Source organism: Haliotis asinina, chromosome 8 (assembly GCF_037392515.1).
Source record: "Haliotis asinina isolate JCU_RB_2024 chromosome 8, JCU_Hal_asi_v2, whole genome shotgun sequence".
NCBI lineage: Eukaryota > Metazoa > Mollusca > Gastropoda > Lepetellida > Haliotidae > Haliotis > Haliotis asinina.
Genome location: NC_090287.1, coordinates 19,626,253 through 19,650,395, shown reverse-complemented (window position 1 = coordinate 19,650,395; position 24,143 = coordinate 19,626,253). Strand labels below are relative to the sequence as shown.

The 24,143-nt window shown below is 36.1% G+C and overlaps 1 protein-coding gene across 6 annotated transcripts in view; it reads left to right on the top strand.

Moving 5' to 3' along the window:
* Nucleotides 1–1,304: 1,304 nt before the first annotated feature.
* Nucleotides 1,305–24,143, top strand: part of LOC137295072 (neurexin 1-like) — a 168,183-nt gene continuing 145,344 nt past the window's right edge. For 4 of the 6 annotated variants that reach the window (XM_067826347.1, XM_067826348.1, XM_067826346.1 and 1 more), the window contains exon 1: nucleotides 1,338–1,465. The gene's annotated coding sequence lies outside the window, so the exon portion shown is untranslated. Of the gene's footprint in view, nucleotides 1,466–10,372; nucleotides 10,428–24,143 lie in introns of those variants that run through there. The other 2 variants (XM_067826351.1, XM_067826344.1) reach the window with 2 other exon arrangements.

The following is a 24,143-nucleotide window of genomic DNA, read 5'->3' as shown; positions in this document are numbered from 1 at the left end:
GTTTTAGTACTAAAGAAGAGTGCGGTGCATGATTATTGCTCATGAGCATACTTGGTGGTTATAATGAATAGTGAACACAATGATGGATTGTGTTTAGGTAATCGCAAAACGAATTGAAGCTTTAAGCCTAGCTGCGGCTAACTTTTTAATGCAAATATAGTTCCTTAATTGGCCTTTATGGGAAAACTAGTAGAGGCTGGACGCTTCAAACACCAAGCTCAGCCATCCGCCAATTCTGACGCACTCATGACAGTTCTTCCATAAAAGTCATATGCTGATTTCAATACACTCATCAATCATTATCAGGTAATGCTAATCCACCTGCACAAGTACTCCCATACTAGCCATACGCGGGTTTCACTCTATGTATTTAGTCTGTCAGTGGTCACCGATCTATACTGGACTCCATAACACGCTGATTTCAGCACATAGATCTGTCATCATCCACCAATGGTGTTCCACCTATCCAGAGGTGTGTAGCGACCACCCCGTTTCTCCCCAGAAATAAATTCACCCAGGAGCATTCACCGCTAACCTTTGACTTCGTGATTCATGTGCATCTCCACTTCTCCAAAACCCTCTCCACTCTGTTCAATACGCTCATTTCAATCCATTTGTCTATCTTCATCCGCGAGTGCCCATCCTCCAGTGATGTCGGACACTCACTTACAATCAATCCTATCGCACCAGTCACCATATATTCGCCCTTTTATCGCAAGTTGTCTTTACAAGCAAACAAGTCAGTCAAACTGTTTGCTAGTGGTGTACACATAAACACGCCGCTTTTTACAACACCAAGATGGTTACGCACATCAGTACCTCGAAATATTGGCGTTTGGTGCATCACGAGCGCTCAAAGTTTGAGAATTATTGCAATGGAGGCGAATGCGGACAGAAAATCAATCGATGATCTGGTAATCGCGGAAGGATTTTCAAAGCTATTTTTTTCTATTAGAAGGTACACTCGGAGTAAAAATGATTAAACATGTTGTAATATCTTATTATCAATACCGCGGCACCATTGTCAAGTTCAATATAGTGTGGAGAGCGTAAATTATCACCTCGATATAACAAAGGTCTCGGGAAACATGAAATTCCCCGTCGGTGCTTGTATAATTTTCATAACGTCCCGGATTTATCGTCTGGCACGGATTTGAAACACGTGGTATGGTTTCGATTTCAAACCACTGATGCTTTAATTATTATAATGATTCAGCGCGCTATATTGGAGATCGATCTGAAACTGCGGCACTGCCCGGATGCGATTGACAAGCAAGTTCTTCATAGAGGGCGTTCGACGCAGCAGGTCTACGCTTTTGGTGAATGGAAGCGTCGGCGCTGTTTGCTTGCGAAGAAAATGGTTCCTATTGGGAGTTCTGGTCAAAATGACACATTGGATGCGCTTTAACTCTCGCGATACTTTACAACAGTGATTCTAATGAACATTGTATCTATTCGTTTAAAGGTAAGTGTCGTGGAATGTGCTAAATCAGTGTTGTGGCAGGTGTTCTAGCGCTAACATTAGCAGACGTCACAATCAAAATTGATATCGTCTGTTTCCAACGAACGAAACCTGTCAAACTGCATCACATCCCTGATTTGATTTTCCGTAGCTTTTCACATCGAACCAGTTACAGATATGAAAGTTCTCGTACTTTAAAACGGAAGACTACATTGGGTAGAACTACCACATTTAATTTTTGATAAACACATATCGACCCGATGTATCAATATCGAACATGTCGTCTACTTCGCCGTAGTGATTTGGATTGCACTATGGCGTATATATGCTTCATAATATACAAAACTGACTACTTCGTAATGTTTCATATTTGATTATGATTTAGTTCATTAGAAAATATTATTTTCAGTATCTCCTTAAGGCTGGAAGCGTCAAATGTAATTCATTCCACTGTCATTAGAATTTCTTTGCTCCCCTAACCCGTCCACTGTTACGGTGACAGACGGGGAGCGGTCATGGTGTCATTAGAAACTAAGAACGTCCATTATCACAGGTAGGGATTCCCATGGCAATTCGCTCTCACAACGAGCACGTGTTCGGTGCGACTTCGAAGCTACTATTGCCAACACAGTTTGACGTCCTTGTATAATTTAACAACCATTTCCGCGAGTGATAACGTTTATGTATTCCAGAAACGTTCATGGGGTCTTAAAGACCTGTGTTTTTATGACTGGCTGAGTTTTGCTGTTCGTGAGTTTTGCTGTTGTTGCGAAAGTAATGCTAAGGTAGCTGAAATATTTTCTGTGAAGTATTTTGTTTGTTTATATAACTTTGTACACATATGGAGGTTTGATATTATGACAAAAAGTATTGTGGATTTTATTTTTTTAAATTATTTTGTGATGCTTGAAAACAAGTATCTATAAAGAAATGACTATTGTACAGTCAAGACATTCATCTTCCATAAACACTTGTCACTCATATTATGGATAATAACCTCTCCTTTTATGCATGGTTCAAGTCTTCATGTCTTCTGGTTCTGGGCTCTGTTGCCCACCTGGTGAAGGGCCAGTAAAAACCCTGAAACATTTTGTGATCCATAATTTTCCTTTCCACATTTTTGATAGTGTTAATGTTACACATTGCCTCTGTACTGATATAGATACCTGGAACTGCTGGTAGTTCGACAGTGTATATTGTCAGTCAAAAGAATTCCAGTTGGTGATCAGGGAATAATGGTATAGAATACAGGCCAGTTGAAAAAAATAACTTTTTACAGTTCTTGACTGCTTGTATATGTTGTTTGACACAAGTTAGCTAATTTGCTACTTTCATGTTTGAAAATGGAACTCTGAGGATAACATATGGCTTTGGATTTGCACTGGGAGGGAGTTATGCTGCTTCTGACACATTCAAGCTTGACTATATCTTGGGACTCCCAAGCATTGGCTTCTCACATTATCCATGTAAAGGGAATCAATTTAGAGTGAATGACAAACACTGAAACCTTTACACTGCATCCTTGATATTCTCTATGAATGACTGTGTCTTACTTTTTTGGATTTATTTTACAAGTCTATTTAGGTATTACTAGTGCCTTTTAGTGATTGTTCAAATTATGCCATGTACTGAATTTTTTAATCAGCTGCCAATGTTCAAAAGTGATATTTTATGCAATATTTGGTGGGGAAAATATTACATATGACTTTGTCAGTTTGCATGATTTCATTTGATGTATAATTTTCAGGATGTTACTCATGTCTTTGTTCAGATATGGTTCATCATATATTTTCTTGTACAAACAGATTGTGCTGTTTTGAAAGAGAAATTAATCATGTTATCTCCAAAGGCTCTTCACATTTTTAGGCAATTTCTTGAAGGCATAAGAAACATCTGCTCTCCGACAAGGAAGTGATTTATGGAACGATTCCATTTCCCCTCCTGGAGCCATATGCTCTACTAGTCAGTGTAGGTGGACTTGTGATTTGCATATTTATGGAATGCAGTGAAGAATAGACATCTTAGGGGAATTTACATGACTAGACCAATTTCACGAACAAAATTGCCTTAAAGCAAATGAAAGGAGAAAAACTGGTTTAAAACAGTGGCTTTTTTGTCTGGAAAATGAAGTACTAAAATTTCAATCACATCTTCCTTTCAACTAGAAGTAAAACTCCTTGATGACAAAAGTGCAGTGTTCAAAGAACTTTGAATATACATTTGTCTGGGAGTTCTTAAACTGCCCCTAAAGCAACAGCAGTGCACGTCTCTTCTGTTAGCTGCGAGGAAGCTTTCTGATAAGAAAACATATTGGTGTTTGACTGAGCCAGTAAAAACAACATGTCTGTAATGGAGTTGATATGAAATCTGTCAAATGGCCCTAGGAGAGAAAAAAAAGTTACGTGATGAACAAATGGTTTTTGATTTATATGTCACTTACAAATGGCATTGTGAAGTTAAGAAGATTGTCTTTTGTTTAGTTTGTTTACTGAGTTTTGCAGCCTTATTTATTGAGTATATATAACTTTTGTGCAAATATATAGATATACTGGTATGCTGGATAACTGATAATGAACTCTCCTAACAAGAAGTAAATCTGCTAAATCCCAATGTTTATGTTATGTGCTGTATATAAAATAATAATAGCGACTGCAAAATATGCGTTACGTATATTTCAAACAAAGTGGCAACATCTTTGCAAGAATCATGAGAAACTGCTGCAAAGTCTGTTCTATGGATAAAAAATATAATCTGAATATGGTTTTATGAAAGTCAAATAGTGATGACTCCACATTTGTGAAACTTTTTTTTATGTGAAAAGATGTCCTGCAGTCTTTTCATCAACTGGATAACATATATAATCTGAATGTCTTCCTGAATATGAAGTACAAGTAGTGACAACTCCAGGATTTCGAGAAAACACAAACACATGCAAAATCATTTCACCTGAACATAGCATAGTATGATGTCAAAGCTTTTAATCACTGGACTCAATTATTTACAGATCATCACCATACAGCTGGAATATGGCTGAGTACAGCATTAAACTAAACTCTTACTCACTCACTCTTTCACACACTCACTCACCCACTCACCTTCTTACTAATAATGCTGCATAATGGGCAGACTGTAATAGGCCGTTAGACAATAAAGCCTGCAGAATTCTTGATAAAACTGCAATGTGGATGAATCCAAAATTCCTCTGACAAACATTGGTCTGCCTTTTCAGCATTTTATTGCACAAGCTTAGCTCAATGCGGGGTCCTACTTGATATCATGCTGATTTGAGAATTGTTTTAGATTATAATAAAACCTCGACAGATCCACATCTGTTTATCCTTGTTTATGTGTCTGAATCTTACAATCTTGTAAGGTTGCTGCAAAACAGACATCAATACCTTAACCAGTTCTGCTTTGCAATCCCTTCTTTGTGTAATTGCTGTGTTTATTTTCAGTAAATTACCGGTACATGATTTCTCTGGATTCAGATGTGGTCTGTGTAAAAAAGGTATTTTGCAGGTTTATGTATAACAGACATCATCTGATATGATATTACGTTTATCAGAGACAATGATGTCGCACCTGAACTTGTTGATGATATACTTGTTTGTAACTGTTTGAAATAATGACAATAATAAAACATGAAAAGGTGCAATTTGTTTGGTGTCATTGGTGTAAATGTTGATTTGCAGTTCAGGTTAAATGAACTCCAAAGTGGGTGGTAGTGTGTAGACAATTTTCAAACAGATTAAAATCTAGTGATACCGTGATACATCTATGTCCCTATATGGTACCTGTTCATGAACCTGTGAAGATCTGGCTTAGGGTTGGTGTTCAGCAACCCATGCTTGAGGTGATTGATGGGACTGGCTGGTCAGGTTTGCTGACTTGGCTTACACATGTCATCATATCCACGTTGTGTTGACTCATGTTCATGATGTTGATCACTGGATTTTTCTGATGCAGACTCAATTAGTTACACACTGACACCCTAGAGCTGAAATATGAAATGCAGTGTTAACAACACACAACCAACAAAACATACATGTGTAATTCCACGGGGCATAAACACTATTGAAAATTCTTAAATTGACGGGAGTACCTTGTGTCTTTGTTTCTGAGAACCTTTAAAAATGTAAGTGTCCTATTTTAATCCTTACTAAATTTCACATATATCTGAAGTATTTTCTATTATTAGATATAAAAAGATGCTCGTTGATTAACAGCCCTTAAATGTGCACCTGAAGTTAAAGTAAATTAACATGTAAACGAATGGGTCCATGGGTTGGGCATGAGTTAAAGTAAGAATCAATCCCCTTTGTAGTGCATCATGTTGTTGAGAATAGCAGTTTCATAGCCATGTAGTTCTGTGATGCCTCTTTTTACACAGTTGCACATGGACATGATGCATGAATGATTGCTATGCATAAACTAGGCGTGATGGGATTACTGTAATGTACAGTATAAATAGCAGTGCAAAGTTTTATTGAAATTTCTTATAGTACAAACTCATCTGCATTATCCAAAAGTAAATCAATGTGTGTAAAACCAATGGAAATACTGCTTAGGAATATTTTTGAACTTTACTTGTGTTAATATGTCATCAAGACTTTGACGTTATTATATTGATTAAATCAGTAATGTGATACAACAAAAACCAAAGCGAAAAGGATTGGAAAATAACAATAGCTAGTTGCCCTTTAGATTGACTCTGTTTTTACCACAAGATATACATGTGTGTGCTTCAGAGTTGGGAAAACAACATGATTAATGACATTTCAGGCACAATATGAAAACCACTACTCAGGTCTGGTCAAGTCTTCTTCAGACAGAACAAATGGTCCTTTCCCATAGAATACCCTTCTAGAAATAGAACATCACACCAGCTTCTTCTCCCTGTTCGACTGAGGGCCAAAAGGGCAAACTTCCAAGTGATATCAAACAGTCTAAGCCCTATACAATATACTCCGACCATGGACTTGCACCCTAAGAAGCATTCCTGGAAAGAAAAAAAATATCCAAATTGGGCAGTGGAGTTTGTGGTCAGTTGGCCTGAAGAAGGGCTGGGTATTGATCAATGCCTGTGGCTTGTGGAGCAAAGGTTCTATAAATACCATGTCAGGCTGTCTTGCATCAAACATTGATGACCCCCCCAGCAGGCGTTTAGCCACATTCATGACAGATCTTGAACATGGTGTTACGACATCCCAGTTGGTCATTGCAGACAGCCAACAGCATCACACCTTCCTCCTGACAGCTTTCGAGACAGAAGTCACACTTATTTTCTTTTGCCTTTCTTGTTTTCATTCTGAGATAGGTTATTGATTTCCTAAGATGTGAATAATAAGTAATCTTGAGTAAGATTTTGCACAATGCAGGTAAGTTTGTCCTGTGTGTACCAAGCCTCACTTAGCAGATGCTCAGCACTGTGATGACGGATGACCAGAAATGAAGCATAACTAGTTCTTACACTGCCAGAAGTATCATAAATAGGCCACTGAAATTTTCAGTTGAAATATTTCTCATTGAACAAAACATTAAAACAACACTTGCTATTTTTCTGTAATTACAATATAATTTCTTTTATTTGTACATTCAACTTTTGTACAGTAGAATTATATGAAAATGAACTGATTCTGCAGTAGGAAGTAATTATTTATTTCTGGCTTAAATTTTAAAATAAGTAAAAACATATCTGCTACTTGATTTTTAAGGATTGTCAGTCTGATAGTCGCCTTTTGAAACTTTCACTCATTTACTGGAGTCCATGGTGTGATTTTCACACATGGGTACAATATGTGAATATTTGGTTTCACCCAAACATCAACTGGACTCTATTTAGTACTTTGTTACTTGCACTAGTGCAACCCAAAAGTGTAACCTAGTTATTAGTCACACTTGTACCAGGTGTAGGTGTATGTTGTGACTGGAATCTGACAGGTGCAACTTTATCTCAGGTTGCACCCGGTGCAAGCAGGTTAGCATCCCTAAAAAATCGAGCTATTATCAATATAGCAAGAATATGACTGAAGCAAAATAAGATGCAACACACTTACTTACTGCTTTTGTTTAACTTTCTTGACAAATTTCTTGACTGATGTGACAGATGGAAAAGTCATGCTGAGTTCTGCCACTATGTAGATTTAACAGTCCTTGTTTGCTTTCAGAAATATGTGAACAATAATCCAAAAGAGACTCTTATCTTTAATTTCTGACAGCAGTATGAGTGAGTGAGTCAGTGAGTTCAGTGTTATGCTGCACTCAGCAATATTCCAGCTATATGGCGGCGATCTATAAATAATCTAGTCTGGACCAGGCAGTCTAGGGACCAACAGCATGAGCATCGATCTGTCCAACTGGGATACAATGATATGTGTCAACCCAGTTGGCGAGCCTGACCACCCTGTCCAATTTACAACACACATGAGTTAATAAGTGAATCCCAATTTTAACCCGGATTTTTATGGGTGTAAGTGCAGTATTACTTTAAATAGTCTGAGGCTGCATAAAAAAATCAGATGTTTTTCGGCACATTTCTTTCAAAAGTGATGAGGGTGGTATGACTCTTTTTTAAATTTTTGATGACAAAAATAGTGATGGAACACATTTTTTCCTCTCAGAAATATAGTTTGGGTAATTTAGCACGTGTTGATGAGTTGTAGATTCAGTGACACTTGTCCCTACAGACTCTCATTCTTGTAGTGGACAAATGGATGATCGGAACACGGCCAAGTCAAAATTATGTTTTAATAAAATATTGTCACATGCACAAAGTAAAGTGATGCGCTGATGCCCGAGAAACATTTCACTTTTTTATTTAGCCTAAGTTCTGCACAATGTGCAACAGCTTGGTGACTTTGTAATGCTAAACAAAAATTGTGAATATGACATTTGTGTATATGTTAGAGACAGGAGTACCTGTGTTAAACTATTGACATGATTAGACACCAGAGTCCAAGTCACACCAAAGTCCAAGTCTTATAAGTCGCTGCAAATAGCAGCAAAATTGCTGATGCAGTATTGATCAATGTTTCACTCACTCATGCTAAATTATTTTAAACCATTGCTAACATTTAAAGAACCATAACATCAAAAATGTTGTGTACATTAGGTTCTGGGGAACAAACTGGGACATGCGTCAGTGACACATGTTGAACCTTCTCGTGTTGAGGGCCTGTTGCGATCAAGTTAGAAGTAATTTGTTTTCATCTCTTTCTACAAAAGGCTACATTATCACTTAAATTAACATAAAAGGTACTGCACTGAACATATTTCTCCATTTATTAATTGATAAACCATCAGTCAAGCTGTAATTTAGTTTATCTACTTTCTTAAAATTTCAAGCAAAGACATTTGGTGGCCTTTGTCAGGTACTTTGCTTGTTTCAATCCCACTGGCAGCCCAAAGTTTGTGTATTGAGTGAGATAAGCTTTATGCCACTTTTAGCAATATTCCAGACCAGGAAACAAACCATTTCTTCCCTGGTCTAAACTTTCTCTTGGGTGAATCTGGCCTACGCCAGTCTTTCTGCAGGGAAGTTTTGCTGTAGGATATTCCAGGAGAAAGTTTGGGCTAGTCTAAAGTTTTTACTCCTGGCCCAAAGTTTTCCCCTGTTTAAAAAACTAAGATGTTCTGTGTTTTTTTCTATGAAAAGGGGAGAGTTTCTGGCCTAGCTGGGCCACTTCTTTCCTACCTTTGCTCTTATATCAGAAGGGAGAGTTACCTAGAGAAAGTTTCACAAGGGGGAAAATTTGGCCTGTTACTGGACCGGGTCTTCTGCATGATGTGCAAATGCATTAACCTCTAAGCTACCCCTACACCCAAATGTATTGTGAAATTGTCCAGTCATCATTGGAAATCAACAACAAACACTTGTATTAACATGACAGTCATAACAAAGGACAAATCAACTGCATGTCATATGTGTCACATGCTTCAGGCACAAGTTAGTTGTACAGCTATCCTCTATTACAAGATTTTACAAAACCAAAATTTATCATAATCTTCAGTTTCTTGAGTTGGTTCACGAACCTGTCTGTCCAGAATGACAACAAATTCTCAAAAGTCATAAACACTGCATCAAAAATTATTGGGCTTCCTATTGAAAGTATCGACAGTTGGTTTGAGCAGCAAATTTCAAAGATGGCAAACACAATTTTAAATGATCCTACTCACATACCCTTTTTGGAATATTCATCATTTCTTTCTGGACGCAGGCTGTATATGTTGACAAACAGGGTTTTCCACCCATTTGTTCCAGCAAGTATTAGATGAATTAACAACAAATTCAATGAATGACTTGTCTTCCAGTTATCAAATTCTCTTTAATATCTATGTGTGTCTACTAAATTAATGTTATTTGTAACCTGGTTATTTTAAACAATAGTGTTATGATTACCATTTGCAATGCGATGTATGGCTGCTTTATAAAAGAAAAACCTGGAGAACTGCATGTGACGCAAAACAAATTTCCTGGGGTATAATACAGAATTACCTAATGTTATTTTATCTAAATTGATGTTAATTATTTGGTTATTTATTGCTTACGTTTAATGTTAACATTATTGCTACGATCAAAATTAACATTTTCTAAATTGGCAACCTTTTCCACGGCATAAGTGGGATAATAAGCATCCATGGGCGTATAAAACATCCTGTGCACATGGAACACATTCCCAGACCATACTCAGATGTTGCATGTTCAATATGGTAGGTGCTGATAAATTATTCTGTTCATGTGAAATGAAGCATCTCTTACTACCCGTGTACATGCATCATCTTGAACATTGTGAGCAGAAGGCATTGAAGCAACTCTACTCCTGAACTTCATATGCCATGTTATATTCTTATGACACGATCAACTGAACATTCACAATTGATTGCATTTTCTGTATGTCATCTAATATTAAAGGCTGTTACAGTTTCGCACATGATGGAAATGGTGGAATGGCAAGCAGAAAGAAAGGTGAACATTCTTTCAAGTTTATCAATATTCGAAGCTGACACAGCAGTGTAAAAAGAATATTATAAGAAATGTTCTTTTTTGCGCAGTTAGTTCCTTTTCTCACTACATTTTTATAAAACAGGCAGTGAAGTGTTGAAGTTGTTTTATGGATGTTAATTATTAATCAAAATCCATATGGCAGAAAAGTCAAGCCTTTTGCCCTGTGCATGCTGTTTAGTTGGAGAATTATATTCGGCATCTAATCTCCAATGGACACATCCTGCATGAAAATAAGGTTCTTTGATTCCATTTACTTGACTAAGTAAAAGAATCTATCAAATAACATAAACTTTTATGTGCAGTTGAACAAAAAGAAGCACCCTCTATGGAGGAATGCATCTAAAACCTTGAAGTTGATTAAGGTTTCTTATGTCACAGAAGCTGTTCAGAATTTCAAAGGTCTTGTTCCACGCTGAAGTCTTTGATTGTAATATTTGCCCAATTACAATCTCATATCCTGGGGGAGAATATTATTCTTGAATACAAATAAAGCTAGTTTTCAGGAAAACATCTTCTTTCTGTTGAACCATCCATATTTAATGTGAAACTTTGTGACAGGATGTTTTAACAAAGTATGTTCGTTGGTGTTTGGGCAGGAGTCATGGCGACCATGGAGCAATATGTCAAAGTGTTAAGACCACAGCAGGTGTAACACTAGAATGATAAAGATGTACTTACCATAGTAGTAATATATATTTTCTTATGAAAGTGAACTTTTGGTATAAAAAAAGTATTGATTATTCAAAGTTGCATATGCATGTCATAAATATTTTGATATAACAACATTTTGAGTGAGTGAATGCTTTTTTATGCTATAGTAGTTTTAGAATTAATTCATACGAAAAGAAACTTTAAGTGTAAGATAAGATACAACAGTGTCAATAATTTCAATTTTACAATTTTCACGCGGCCTCAGCAATATTCTCAACATGGAGATTCGGGGATAGTTATGAGAATGTTGCTTTGTGCAATGATTAAGGAGTAATTGTGTCAGAAACTGAAAAGTTTTTATGATAGTTTCAGGTTGGATGTATTATGCATTCATGGTGTTTCCATGTGTGTGTCTTGTGCCTGCTTGTCTATGAGACTGCTTGAGATAATCTTGAAAGTGCTATCCCACTATCATACCATGCCACAGTGTAATCTGGATACCTCACTCAGACACAATAATGTGACTATTGTTTTACCCCCATAATTCTGAACACAAGATGGGCTGGTGGGGTAGTGGGGTAGCCTAGTGGTTAAAGCATTAGCTCTTCACTCAAAATTCCTCACATAGAATCCTCGCTAGAATATTGCTTCAACCCAGCCCACTCACTCACTCACTGAGCATGAGGTAGGATAATAATGTGTGCCATCATTTAACATCTTTTATATTATGAGGCTGGGGATCGTGTCCCCCATCTTCCTGGGCAGATGCTCCTTCTGTGTGACCGAAGAGGCAATGGAATAACATCTGTTGTTAGGATTGACTGAAATAAGAATATTGAGACTAAGTGAGCTTGCCAGATGAGGCATCTCAGAAGGTGTGCTGATCTTACCGTTTTGGATTTTCCCACTGGATTGCCTTGAATGATCTGGCAATGGAGATATGATTATCTATGTTATTAGTTGCCATGGTAACACCTTCAAATCACTGTTCAGATTGATATAAGGGTCAAAAGTATTCCAGTCCTATTATCAAACTGCGTGATGCAGAGTTCCTTGCCTACTTGGACATGCTATAATCTTCAGCAGTGATACTAAGTTCAAATCCTGTTTTCCCCAAGAATATGTTTCTAGGTTTGATTGCGCAATACCTATACTTAGGGGATTCCCTGAAGTGTTATGTGTCCAAAGCCAGCATCACTGTGAGCGTTACTCTATGTAAAGCTGACATGCAGTCATATGACAGAAAGAAGATGTTGCCCTGAAAACTAGCTCTGTGTTCAAACCAGTGTTAAGCATGGCTCACCCACAAGTTGAAAAAGCAGGTTCCCCACAAGTGCATGACGATATTTCTCTAATTTGTTAATACATCTCTCATACAACTTAGAAGTTACTTACCCCTTGTACGAGTTGTATTAATGACATTTATAATTGGAATACAAAAATATTTGATGCAGGAATTTGATCTGGTATTTGCACAAAAATAATGAGTATTCAAAACTTCTGTCTGTTGAGCATGTGGTATGGACTGGTACTAAATGAAATGTACTACTGGGTATGTGAATAGGACACAGCTGAAGTTTAAGACAAAATATTATGGATTCCTACATCAAGTTAGAAGAAATTATTCCTTCAGTCTAGCTAACTTGTTTGTTAATAATGTCTTGTTAGAAACTTTGAGAAACACTTGAACATATTTTCATTAACGATTGTCCTCCATGTACATGATGTTTCGGCTTCTTTTCGTTTTTCTACGTGACCTCTGAATTTTGATGAAACAATTCCACTGGTATTTTAAGCGTCAATGCAACAACATGTAATGTTTGGAGAGTTAGATTGCCACATACATCAGGTGTATGTTAAGTGGCCCAGCTGAGAGCATTGTCATCCTTCATCTTAACATTCACTTGTAATGTTTGCGTAGAGATAGTGGATTTTTGTGTGCCTCACTCTAGATATCAAAGAGGAACTCGTGTGAATGAATGACGTTCAAAATGCAGTGAAAGACTTTTCTGTTTAAAATACTTTTATGTGACTTGAACAGTTGTATTATTTGTGGAGCAGAGAGACTTTGTGCAAATGGTCAATTTCTTTTGTTTTAAAGAGTATCATATTTGTTCTGTAGTTGTATTTAATATGTGGACCTATATGTAAAATAGAGTACTGAAACTGAGGTATTATTTTTTGTATTTTAAGTATTATTTCTAGGAAACTGGAGCTTTTAAAGAATAATAACTATTGATGAGTGTGCATGCTTTGCTGTGTTTTGTTATAGTAACCATATAAGAAGCATTTAATGTCTTGAAAGTGTCACCAGGGGTTCAAGGATCCCAGTGCCTGACGCAAGGGACAAGTCAGTTTTCATTTCTGGCCATCAGATAATGGTATTATACTTGTCCATGGGCTGCAAGATACTCTCCGCTTATGGTTTCAAACTGCAAATAAACTTGGATTTCATTTTATGTATGTGCTCTAAATGTAACTATTAATTTTTGCAGTGATAATAAAGTAGGGTTTTCTTTCTTACCTATTTATCACTTTCAGATAAAAAGTCCAGTAATAATAAACATGAACTTTCATGATAATTTATTTTTTCATAACTGCACCATCATGATATTGTCATGATAATTAGGGCAAGTGGCTTTTGAAAGAGATTTTGAACCCCTGGTTTCAAACTGCAAGTAAATGTGGATTACATTTCATATCTGCTCAAATGTAGTTAACAAATTTCACAATTATAATAAAGAAGATTTATCTTTCTTTCCTATTTATCACATCTCAATAAATAGTCCAATAAACATTAACCTCAAATACCATATTGATTCATTCTTTCATAATTATGTCATCATGATTACTGGTATGTCATAAAAATCAGGGCAAGTGGAAAATCAGTCAGGACAAGTTACTTTCTTAGAGTCACCCTGTGGCAAGTGGCTTTTAAAAAAATTTTTGAACCCCTTTGTCACTGAGTTTTAAGGCTTTAAAGTAGTTAAGTGTTCCCTAGACAGAAAGTACAGAGTTTTTACATGTGTTACTTGCAACTTACTAACCCATCACTTGAAATTACGTTTTCTATTTAGCAGATTTTAAAATAAGAAACTGTCTTAAAATGACATGTGCCTAAAAATCTATAATCTGCAATCAAAACTGACTCTTGTCAGGCTCTTGGATTGAGTTTCAATTGAATGTAATTGAAATTCACAACTTTTGGAGCCAAATTCATTTTGTTAAATTGGAAATGGGTTTTACGCTAATTGGAATATTCTTTTGAAGTTTTAATTCTTGATTCTTGATGCTAGGACAGTGAGTACTTTTTCATAAGAAACAACAGCATTCAAAATCATGTTGTAGGAGATGAGCATGAAAATGGTCACCACAAACAGGGTTTTATTGATTTGGAAGTGTTTTCCCTTTAGAGTAATGTGAAAGATTAGCACACTTGTTTTACTAACCTAGATAAGGGTCAGATGGATAGTTGCTACATGAACTTTTGAAGCTTGCACATCTTTCATTATCTGTGGTGAAGGCTGGGTCAAGGGTTGTCTGCCCTTCTGCTCTGCCCCTGTCAGGGAATATCAGTCTCAGATCTTGTGTTCATGTGGCTTTATATCAATGACAGGTATATCAGAATGAACTTAAACTATGACCTGCTTTGAGATTCTTCTCAACATTAAGAAATGGTACAGGTGGACATGTAGTATTTAAACATGCACAGTTTGTGGAGCTGGAGGTGTACTGATGTATTTTATATTAATCTAAGCACCTAGCTCTTAAATCTGTATATGATTGTCATTATTCCTTTTTAATGAAAGATATTTATCCTAAGTTTGTACACATTGTGGATGGAAATCAGCATGCTTACTTGGCTCAGTTCAGTTATGTTAAGGTTTCCTAAGACTAGTAGAATCTTGAACATTTAACTGTAGAGTATTATAGTTTTAAATCAGTTTTAAATTTTGGACAAAACCAATAAAAAGATTTTGTTGAAATAGAGCCACAAGGCACTGTAGCAAAAGTTATTGATAAGTAATGTCTGGCTTGTTTGAAAAAAGATTGGAATTCTGTGTGTATTTTTTTTAGATACCACAGCATAGATTATTCAAACAAAGTTCAAAGTTTCATATCTGCTCTCCTTGTAGTTTCAAAAGAGCTATCAAGAAGTTGCTTTACAACAAAGTTCATACTGATATATACAAACATGAACAAATGTTGTCTAAAAGTATAGTTTCCAATATGGCTGCCATGGCAGCCATGTTTAAAGTCAGACTGAAATTTGAGCTATGTATTTTGCTCTTTGTGAGGAAAAAGACTGTAAGACAGTAGATTATGGTATACTGCGAACATTTAGTAATAAATTCTTAACTCTAATGGTTAAGTGGGGAGGGTGCCCCATTGTTTGATAGTGGAGTACAAATGAACTGAGACTGCGAGCTAGAGACAAGAAACTTACAGTATCATATGTTTTCAGCTGTGTCAGCACCATACCCATCCTTGTGGTTTACACTGAAGTAATCAAGGGCTAGCTGTAACTTATTTAGGACTTTCTGCTACATTAAATCTTCACACTGTGATACTATTCTATCGTGGAATTCTATACAGCATGGACTGTCTCATGGTTATATTTCCATGCCTATTAAAGTAGCATCATTAAAATCATATTATGGCCATACATTGTTTGTATAAGGTTCATGTATGCCTTTGTACTAATGAATAATGTTGGTAAGTGCAGGTGCTTGTATTAATATTCATTGTTTCATAGAAATTGACCCATATCTATGTTTGTTTATTTTATTTAACTGCATAACCACATGCTTCATGTGATATTGCTTCATACCCAATAATCATACCAGCTCAAGGTTGTCTTTGTGTCCACAGATAGGAAATTATCCAGTTAAAACTTCCTGGCTAAGTGAGTTGTCATGTCTTGATTTAGTTCTTATTGTCAAACCAGAGCCCATATAATGTGATAATAATCTATTTTATTATCTCTGGTCAAACCAACTCAAAAGGACACCTGAATTTTTTCTGTGAAACTCAAAAGGACACCTGAATTTTTTCTGTGAAATAATTTCTGAGTGAACATTACAAACATTAGAACAGAATTATTCTCATGTCTGCTCATTCCTATGGCACCTGTGAAGATCTTGGTTAGAATATTGATGTTCTGTAAGCCCGGGTTTTGACTAATGGGATCGGTAGGTCAGTCTTGTTGACTTGTTTGGCACATGTCATCCACTCCTAATTGCGCAAATTGATGCTTATGCTGTTGATCACTGGATTGGCTGACGCAGACTCAATTATGTACAGATCAACACCAACTAGCTGGAACACTGCTGAATGTGGTCTAGAACTAGCTCACTCGCTTGCTCATTCCTATGGAGGTTTATGTTCACAGGGGAGAAATTCAGGTGGTTATGTTTGTTTGATGCATGGTGTCTTCCATAAAAAATATACTCAGTAAGTTACTTAAGTCGTACTATATATGTAGCAAATCAATACATATTTTCATTTTTTTTGTTTGCCCATTCACTAAATTGTCAGACTAGTGTCTAGAAATTGAAAACCCTGTAACATCTCTTTTGAAGAAGTAATGTCTCCAGCCCAAGAGGAAGCCATGGGCTAAAGGAAGTGATCTTGCAGCATGGGAGTTTCAGGTTTCATGGGCTTAACTACAAATCGCATTCTTTAGAACATTTCAGGCCAGTTCGTTACTAAGTTTCAGCCTAAAATCAATACAAGTGATCCTGGTCCGGTGGAGTGTTTTATGCTTTCTTGAAGAAGAATAGGAGCAAATCTCTTTGTTCTAAATGAAGATTGATAGGGTGTTTCAATGTTTTCATCATGAAACAGTGATAGGTTTGAAGTATGCACCCTCTGCACAATGTATCGTGTGGTAATTTACATAAACTGATAGGGCCCTGACTCCTAAAAACACTCCTGTTCTCTCGGGTGGAAAATTCCTTTCAGAACAAAAGATCCACGTGGCCAGATTTTGCAGCTTTCGCGTCTGCATGGACATTTTGGATGAATTTAATCTCTGTAAGTTATTCAGGTGGAATGATTAACATTTTTTCAACGACCACAAAATGTTCATGCAATATCAGAAGAAAGTACTTGGTTTCAGCATATTGAGGTGATGTTACTAGTTACTACAAATTTGATATTAACAACAGGTTTCATGCTTGAATGACAACAATTCGAATGCTGGCAATTTGCAATGCCATAATGGTAATTATGTGGTTTTGTATCAAATTTGTATGAGGAGTTCTTTTTTTGCAATGAGCTATACTGTTGAGTGTGTTTTCTATGTTTTCAGATGAAGTGGGTTTTAATGATACTTTCAAGATTAGTGGAATTGCATATAACATTCATGTGCGCATGGTATTGAATCACAGCAGAGACTTTGTTGACGAAAGTCCAAAGGGTATGTAATGTGGTGTTCATGGAAGTATGGAAGTACAATAGAATGTTTGTACATCTGGCTTTGGTAGTATGTGCCTGTTGTTATAAATAACATCTTCTGATCATGCTGCATATGCACCGAGATTGTTTTCATAGTTCACTTTATAGTCAAATTCTGATGTGTTGAAGTTATCGGGGCAAGTGGAAACCTTTGACTTATCCCAGTGTTCCACATATCCGTCAGCCTAGAAATACTGATAAATATAAGAAACTTGGAAGGGACTGAGAGATGAGTTCGATACACCTGAGAATTCTTCTCAGTCGAGTTTGAGACATTGTAGTTCAGGCCCTAATGGCTCCCTAGCACTTGATAAATCATGAAAGAATCAGATTTGTCAGAAATGAAATATGTATTCACATATTGTCTGTGAATCAAAAACTGACAAATCTGAATAATTAATAGATGTAATGTAAGTGAATCAGCTATGAATTTTAGAGAAGGTACGTCCAGTTTGTCACGACAGTGTGTGTTACCTGTCCATCTGACTGGCAATTGTAGATTACTTCAGACGATTTTCTTGACAGCCTCCCAAAGTGTAGCACTAAGTTCCAGAATACATGTAAGTGGATGTGCCTGGAAAGGTCATCTGTCTTTCAAACAGATTTTCTAGCAAAGGAATTCCTTTTCAAAAATCAATTTGTGTCATTTCACCTTTCATTTATATACCTTTACCCCAGAAATTCAGTCTGCTCAACACTGGTTACATAGCCTTTAGGCTCAGTGACAACATGACTCACAGCCAACATAGGTTTTGTCAGTTTCAACAGGGAAGATAACCATAGATGAAATTTGGGTTTGAAGGAAATTTAGGGTTGGAGGCTTGATAATGATTTGCTCCTGAAGTGAATTCTTGTTCCCCAACAGACAAAACCTTGGTGAGCTTATGACATGCATAGCTGTCTTTGAAATATTTATAGATTATTTGTTTGGTTGTATTTAATTTACAGAAATGTGCAGAAATTTAGGGTTACAAAGTCCTATATAATGGCAAATCAGCCCCTATAAAGGCAAATATGGTGAAAACTATGTAAATGGCCTGAAGAATGGCATTTTGGTGGCAAAAGTATCATTCTTGAATATTGTTTCTAGATAAATTGTTCTTGTACTACTGATTTATATGTCATCTGTACAATAGGTCATAAGGCATCTAAATCATTGTCAGCAGAAAGTCAGTCATGGAAAACATTGGCATAAGATGTAGGGAGTTTTTATCTATAATTTTCCCCACAAATCAAAAACAAGGAAAGAAATAAGAACAATTTACTCTTTTGGAAGTATGTTTTGAAAATGTAATCTGACTCCTGCATACCTTAACAGACTTTTTCAGTCAGTAATACTGCAAATGTTAAAAGTCAACTTAAGCATCAAGTTTGGAGAAAAATAATTGTTTCATCTAAAAGCTAAAATAAACAGAATTAGCATAAAATTGTCCTCAAGGTATCAGGCAAAGTGTAGGACACCCTAAGTGAATAATGGGCTCATATTGCCTGTCAAAGTGTATTTCAGTATTTTATCACTCATGTATTATATTTTGACATCAAAGTTAATATGCACACAGATGAAGAACAGGCGTCTAACTGTATCAGTACAGCTGTGTCAGCTTAATTGAACTGGAACCTTACAAGTCAGCTATACATTTTAGGGTGGATGTGTTCCATGTATATGTCAAGGAGCAGATGGAGGCTATCTCAAACTAAACTTGAACTGCAACATGAAAACAATACTCTGACTTCACACACTGTCAGTGGCCAAGGAATTTGTCCACTGACATTTGAATAGCTCACATAGTTGTCTCCCTGTTGGTGAATAGAAGGTTATGGATGAATGCTGCTCCCTGACTTTGTAATCGCTGTTCCACAAGTCATTTTTAATGATGCATTCAAAGGCCACTGACCTCCTATTATGGAACTGCATAGCATATGGTAAATGTGTCATTTTGTTTTTTGAGTTATTTTGTTGAAGTTATTCTATATTATGTTTCAACTCCATAAGAAAATGCTCACTCGCTCACTCACTCACTCACTTACAGCTCACTTTCTCACTCACTCAGATAGTCTAGTAATCTGTCATACAGATCCCAAAACAGGCTCATCATCATCATGTATCTATGAAAGCCCATTCAAGTCTAGAATAAGTGACAGATTTAGATTAGTCTGAAAAGACAAAAAACATCTTTTCATTAATGATTTGTTTGATTGGCATTATTAGAAGCTGGTAAGTGATAAGAGGGTAAGATTCTTTATGGATAACAACTTCTTTATTGCATATGATGTGACGTTTCGGTATGGATCCTTATACCGTTGTCAAGAAAGAGTGTTTCTTGACAACGGTATAAGGATCCATACCGAAACGTCACATCATATGCAATAAAGAAGTTGTTATCCATAAAGAATCTTACCCTCTTATTATATGTGTATATCTATTATTCTGTATTTATTTTTTCTGTAAATTATGTTCATGTGAAAGACTAGTTGTTAGTCTAATAGTCTAGGTCAAGGTGCTCCTGTTAGTATGAAACTGGAACATTGCCACTATTTATTTATAGTAATCAATTACTGGTAGTTTTATGTTCCATATAAACTTCGAGTAGCCAGACAGTGGGAATTGTACATGACTAGCTTCGATTTAGCCATTGAGTGCCCATTCCAATTATCGCTAATTCCAGAAATGAGGCTTACATTACGGTATCATCACTGATTTTCACGGATCCATTCATATAATTTTCACCACACTTTGGCTGTTTACATCCTTTAGTATGTGTTTGTGTAGTGAATTGAGACTGTTGTCTGTCATCCACATTTTATTTTTATCATGGAGTCACCAAGTTTATCAACACAAAAAGGGTAATAGGAGTGGTTGATTGTGCAGAAAGTACCTCCAGCCCATAAGTAAAAACTTTCTAAGCAATGGGATACCTTTGTAGAATTTTGTCTTTCAACTCTGCACCCTTTCAGTATTTAAAGGGTGTCACTGATTTGAAAGTGTAGTCTGCAGTTTAACCAATTTTTCTGGAGCACATGTAAATTTCTGTTCTGCCTGTTTGGTAAAGCACAGATGTACTAAGAGCATAGCTGGAAATTCAAGATCTTTGACCCTGGATGCCAAATATGTGAAAAACCTGGTGATGGTGGTATTTGGAGGCTGTTTGCAACATTTTTTGCCAAGATTGTCCTGCAAAAAGAATTTTCTATGATTAAAATTCTTGAATTGAAATGGTAAGGTTTTCATTCTAAAATCCCAGTACAAGCTTCCTTTTATCCATTTCTTTAGAAATATTGGGTCAGTTGAATATTTTCCTTTCACATTAATTCATTCCAGAAGCTTTCCACTGCCTTAGGGGAAAATGAAAATGTGCAAGATGATAAGAAGTGTTGGACAAAGTGGATTCTCATTTTCATCCAAGGCTTGAAGTAAAGTGTGTTTGTATGTAGAAACAGTGTTCTTTCAACAATGGGTAAGTGAGTGAGTGGAGTGATATGACAAATAATAGCATCTGAATCCCTTCCACATCCATATGAGAGCTCTCACATCAGTCAGTTACATTTATTAATCACTGTCCTCTGTGTGTCTGTGTGTCATCAAAACCTCATGCAAAGGATGGTCAGTTACTGTTCACCTTAAAATATGTAAGTCTTATCAAAGTATGAAATGTCCTGCACTTGTTGCCTATTACACTTTTTGACAGTTTTTGTGAGGCCAGTAATTTTACAGGGGTGGTGGGGTAGTCTAGTGGTTAAAGCATTGCTCATCACTCCTAGCCCAGGTTTGATTCCCCACATGGGTACAAAGTATGAAGCCTGTTTCTGGTGTCCCTGTGATATTGCTGGAAGTAGCATTAAATTAAACTCACTCACTCAAAATGTTTACATAATGTTGTAATCTTGATGAAACCACTTCTGAGCAAGAGATGTATGAATTTATGTTTCAGAATGTAAGAAATGTCATGGCTGCATGAATATCAACATAGGTAAATGCTAAAAAAAATTGGCTTCAACTGTAAATTGACTATGTACTGTCAACTAATTCTAGTGCATGCATTGTCATTGCCTTAAGCCTTGCTCCACTACCACTACTCTGTCTAATTTGGACCAGCTTGGGACCAACTAAAAAGTCTGGATTAGACAGCAGTCCAAGTTACACAGAAATTTGTTATATCGATGCCTGAGGGCTTGGACCGAAAGTTCAGTCCAGTTTATACAGCAATCCAAGTTGTAAAGGTGAACTGGTAGTTTGCTTCGATATACAGTTGTTAAATATTCCTGAATGTGTTGTAAAAGTAAAATAGTTGTCAGTGACTGTCTGTTAGATTGGTACAGGTACCATCCATATTGGCCATTACAGCATTTCAATGTCAGCATAATCAAGTATTAAATATACATAATTTAATAATTGGATAGTTCTGATAATCATTATGTCTTCTGAATGTGGAAATCATGGCGTGGTAAATTATACTGCAGTTGCCAAAAGCACTAAGACAAACAGTCAAGTTTGAAATAATAATGTGCAGAACATGATCCAGAAAATGTCCTTGGCGTTATCATTTGTGAAGAGTTTGTAATGAGTTTTCTGAATGCTGAACAAAATGTTGTTTGATAATTGTTGGGAAAACTTTTTACATTTCTGTTCTATAATACAGTGAATAATAGTCTTAATTCTGTTGACATATGTGAACATTGATAGTTTGCTTCATTAAGTATTTATAAACAAATTTTGGAGTAGGTTACACTTTTACACATTTAGTAGAGATGGTTCCTGCTGAAAACATAGTGATTTTCTAAATTTACCTCAGGAGACAAACCTTTTTTGAACCTCTTGTAGTTTCTATGTACATTCTGAAAGCATTGCAGGATTTGGCTCTATAAATCATATTCCATTGAATTTATTAAGTAAAAGTGCAAACAATACTGAACAGCAAAAGAAGCACAAGTGGTCTTATTCGGATGTATTTTTACTGTTTGGGTATGTCCAAAAGGTCTTTTTGCAGCTTGTCTGTGGCAGTCTGTATGTAATGCCGTAAATGTTGGCAATGAATGTGTCCCTTCTTGCTCAACCATTTTGCCCACAAAATAATTGATGTCCATTGTTGAAATCAAGTAGCAAGTAACAGGTTGTCATGAAGTTAACCTAGAAAAGATTGGCAACCATCAGCTCATTGCTGAAGGCAGCGTTTACTCACACATGTATCCCACTGACTTGACATGGTTTTAAGTGACATACTTCAGTGTTGTACTGTTTTGCATTTCATTTACTGTTCAGCACAATATTACCATCTGTATGCATGAAGTTTGTGTAAATATATTCTGATTTTTGTCTGACTAGCCATTGCTTTTCTATGTGACATTGACAAAGATGCCAAACTCTCACAATTTTTTTTTATTTGTTACGAAAAACAGCACAAAGTATGTGGCTACAATATCAGTAAAAATATACAGTTTAAAAAAATATATTAAATCAAGCAGTCCCTTTGCATATGTACCATAAACAATACATTTCAATCACATTTTGTTCAGTATCAAGTTATGTGTTGATACAAATAATTTAGGTGAGGACTGTTAATAACAATTCCTTAATATAGCTATATATTCTCTTGAAAAGTTAATGCTAATTTTGACCCTTAAATACTCATTTTTGCAGCAGCTTTCGTCCAAAGTACTAATTATGCTAAAGTAGGGTTGGCATCTTTACATTGATCTTTTAACACACTCAATACTCACACACTACTTTTATCATGCTGCATCATTAATCACTGTTACATGTAACTATTTATTCTTTCTCAGATTCTATGCCCCTTGGTTATGGGAATCAAAGATTGGTGTTCATGTTACTGTTATGTTTTACAGCTGTCCATTATTAATTTGTGTAAAGATCTCTAATTTTCAAATAAAGTTAGGCTATTTAAGTCATCTGAGTTTAAGTCATCAAATTTGATAGCGATATGGGCTCCTTGGCTTGGTCAATCTTGTGCTGTAGTTAGGTTCTTATGTCAACTTGGAGAACTCATGTCAAGCAGCTGAAATCATTGTATTGCATTGTCTTCCTGCGTTATATTTTTTCTCTTAAGCAATGGATGTGATTGATTGTCGAGCAGGTCATAGTTATTTTCATATGATCACAAAGTCTAATGAGTACTTGTGTTCCTTCAGATTCCACAGTCCAGTGTGCTGTTGTAGAAAACGTTAGTGCTAAGACTACCTTAAGCCTATGTGATGGTATGGGAGTTACCTTTGTGTTAATATTGCTTTGAACAATGGCACCCAGGAATGTATTGTTTGTCTTATCTTAGAGGGATGATTCATCTCTTGATTATTCCAGTAAACAAAGCATTTGAATTGAGACATTTAGTCCCGTTTTGATAGTTCTTGTAATAAGATATCCTTTGTTTGTATCAAGTAAATATGTTCCTCAGTGGATTCATCAGGAATGTTAAGGGTATATAAATACAGTAGAATTTTGAAAGCATACGTCGATAATATGAATATCATATTCTGAGAAATTGTTTCGCAAACTTCAAGTCTTAAGTTTCAATGTGTGACAATTTGATTTATTTCGCTAAGGTGACCGGATTA